General features: G+C 40.9%; 1 pseudogene; it reads right to left on the bottom strand.

The window, feature by feature from the left end:
• Positions 1–2,398: 2,398 nt before the first annotated feature.
• Positions 2,399–3,348, bottom strand: LOC142434867 (nucleophosmin pseudogene; annotated as a pseudogene).
• Between the last annotated feature and the right edge of the window lie 410 nt (positions 3,349–3,758).

A 3,758-nucleotide genomic window follows, 5' to 3' on the forward strand; every position in this document is an offset into this window, starting at 1 on the left:
CATGTTTGATACCTTTATCCATTTTACCTAGTTTGAATGACTAGGACTGAGTTTACTAGCACCCAACTGAATGAAAAAAGAAAAATATTTCCACCACAGGCTGGTAGACGTTGTTGCAGTTATAATGGCTTCCTCCGAACTGGACTGTTTATTGATGCAAATGCTCAAAGTTCCAACTGTAACTGAAGATTTTTTTTCACATCAAAGTACATACATGTCTCCTGAAAGGACTAGATTTCTAGGGATAGAAAGTTTAGAAATGGTATATATAAAATGGGGGAGATAAAGGGACGACGTAGCTGGTTTAAAAGCTTTCATGGGTGTGTTTAGTCTTCAAAATAGTGGGGAATGGAAGGACCTCCACTGAATAGTGTTCTCTTTCCTTGATGGGTCTGGGATAGAGAGGGTTGGGAAAGATATTACGATTATATGGCTTAGGTATTGATATAATTAATTGTCACTGTGAAAACTGTCATTGTAAAAGAGTGATAGTAAGAGAAACATTACCACTGAGTTGATTCCACCTCATAGCAACCATAGGGACACAGGAGAACTACCCCTTTGGGGTCTGGAGGCTATACATTTTGATGACAGCAGAAAGCATGCACTTTCTCCCATGGAATGACTGGTGGTTTCAAACTGCTGGTGTTGCAGTTGGTTGCCCAGTGGCTAAGCCATTATGATGACACATCTCCTTAATTGTGAAAGCAAGACGATGTTAATTTTTCATTTATGAATGGAATGAGGCCTACAAGAGCCAGACGTGGTGGAGTGAAATTACTTTGTGTGGCTCTTCTATCCCTAGTATTTATACCTCTTATCCAAAGCCCGTGTAGGAACATGTGAATACAGGTTATGGTACTCTTATTCAGGAATTTGTCAGTCCTGTCGTTCCTCTTGTTATCAGTGAATCATCTCAGAAGCAGGAAGGGGAATCATGTGACAATTAAAAGAGAAGAGCGAGGCACTAGTGCAACATGGGAAAGTTCTCTACTTAAAGTGATGGTGGCAGCAGAGAGAAGATGAACCAGAGGTGCAGAGTTTTGTTGAGACAGAACAGTGTTCTTAATAACCCACAGAATGAGGCAGAGGCTAAAGGGTTAATGTGGTTGAGAGGCTAAGGACCAGAGAGAAAAGGCTCCTGGAGTGCCTAAGAAGAAAGGCTACTCAGGGGGTGGGGGTGGAGTGGAAATATATACACAAGTATATATTTATCATAATATTAAAGCACACTAGTCTTTTAACTTATTCTAGAAAAATGGCACATGGGGCCCTATCAGATCTTTTCTGGATTCCCTCTTGCCTTGAGGCAGGGAAGAGACACACATCCATCCACCCTCCATCCTTCTTTATTCTAATACCAACCATTCCTCCCACAATAGTCTAGTTTATTGCTGTGTTTGATCATGCAGGACAATGGCCACACAAAAGTCAGTTATGGGATTTTTAGGTAAGTTAACAAGTTACCACAAGTCAGAGTCATTAAAACATACGGATACAATCCTTGGTCCACATGCAGCCCTCCTCAGCCAGCAGTCGAGTCTCTCTCTGCTCTGTGGTCCTCAGTCTCTCAGCCTTGTGGACCCCGAGCAAGCCGACCCAGTGCGCTGCCTCACAGTTTCATAGTCGTGGCGCTGCTCCTCTATTCTGTCTCATGGTCTCCTTGCCTCGGTCTCTCACACCTCAGGTCTTGGCCTCAGCCACTTCAGGCAGCAATCTCCAACATGCTCTTCTTCCAGTGGTCCAAGGTTTCCTCTCTCTCTTCCTGCCAAGATAGTTCATTCTTATAACCACAGCAGGTTTGAAGTTAAACAAACAGCCATCTGGCCGAGAAGCAATAAAGCCCACATGGAAAAAGCATACCAGCCTGTGTGAATAAAAATGAAATTTCACACCACCACACTTATTAATTCAAATTGAATGATTATTAAAACCTCATCTTCATAAATACCAATGTAAAAGATAAGCAGTAGAAGGGCAGTTTGGTGGCACAGTGATTATGAGTTGGGCTGCAATCTGCAAGGTCTGCAGTTTGAAGCCACCAGGTGCTCAGCAGTCAGGTTTTTGTTTGTTTGGTTTTTTTTACTTTATTAAAATACTGAGTTTTATTTCACATGTATACTTTTGTCTCCCCACCATTTCCATTTGTCTAACCAATGCTACCACTATATCCTCTCATAACATTCCATAATACGTAGAAGCAAACAAAGGGTGAAATTCCATCCTTAAAAGCTAAACAGGCATTTTGGACAACATATTCTTGGCAGAGAAACATGGACAACATATCTCAGACACAGTAGGGAAAGTTCCCATCCTGCATTTAAAAAAGGGCAGTCAGATAGCAACAGTTAAAATGAAATAAGACAGAAAATCTTAGCAAACTGCTTAAACTATTTTCTTAAAGAGACTTCCTGCACTGCCAGAGATCTTGAATAGGCTCCTCGTCAGTCATCCTGAAGCAATTCTCCACATCATTGGTGAATTTGGCTTCCCCTTTCAGAAGAGTGCTTGCAATTTTGCTTTATGCTTATTTGCATTTTAGCTTTGATGTCTTCTACAGAACTAGGTCCTCCTGGTGTTTTGAGAGGGTTTGTTTCTCTTCCTGTTTTTGTTGCTGCTGTCTTAAGGATTCTTGGATCTTGGTGTTTATGGTTTGGGTCTTTTCCATTCTGGTTAGTTTTTTGTTTATTTGTGGACAGAATATCCCATATAGATTTCTTCACTGGAGCTGCTTCTTCTTCTTCTTCTTCTTCTTCTTCTTCTTCTTCTTCTTCTTCTTCTTCTTCTTCTTCTTCTTCTTCTTCTCCACTTCCTCCTCCTCCTCCTCCTCCTCCATTTTCTCCTGCTCCTCCTTCTTCTCCTCCTTCATTTTCATCAGCAGCAAGTTTTACTTTGTTCTGTATGTTACCACTTTTAGGGGAAGACCGCTTTCTCAGTGTGCTTAAAAGTATCACATCCTCCTCCCCTTCATCATCTGACTCTGCATCATCCTCCACAGCTACTAAATACTGTCCACTAAAGTGCACAGATCCTGCACCACACTTCAACCGTAAGACCACTGGTGATTTTATTTCAAAGCCCCCAAGAGAGATCATTGTCTATACAGACTTTTTCAAAGTTGCCAGTGTTACTTGATTTGGGCTGCCTTCATAATCCATTGCCTCTGCTTCAACAATGTGCAATTCATCCTTTTCACCAACACCTACACTGACTGTTCTTAAAGTAATGGGTGCTCATTTTCATCATGGTACACCTTGAAGGGATAATCATTTTCAGCCTTTAGTTCACAACCAAAAAGACAGATGGGGGCCTCAGAGGGCTCATATCCATATCCATTGAATCTTTCATGAGGTAGTGGCACACACTTCGGTGAAAGAAATGGAAGATAGAAATGTACCACTGCTATTAGCAGCAGTGCAGGATCGAATCACACCAGGGCGAAAGACAGGGTTTTCTACTCCCATAAGACAGTTACAGGCTCAGAAACACACAAAGGCAGCAGTTCTACCCTGACCTATAGGGTCACCATGACTTTCATCAACTTGTTGGCAGTGATTTATTTTTGTTTTTGTATTTAGAACACACGTGCTTATAATATCATATGATGTAGTATGAGACTTGTTTACCATATTTTATTTTAATCATATTAATCATGACTGAGAGTAAAATTTCCTTACTAGTGATATTAAAGTAAGGTTTCACATTTATTTGAAAGAATCTTCTAGAGTTTATATCTAAGGTCCTACAATTTTTGGTAA

Source organism: Tenrec ecaudatus, chromosome X (assembly GCF_050624435.1).
Source record: "Tenrec ecaudatus isolate mTenEca1 chromosome X, mTenEca1.hap1, whole genome shotgun sequence".
Classification (NCBI taxonomy): domain Eukaryota; kingdom Metazoa; phylum Chordata; class Mammalia; order Afrosoricida; family Tenrecidae; genus Tenrec; species Tenrec ecaudatus.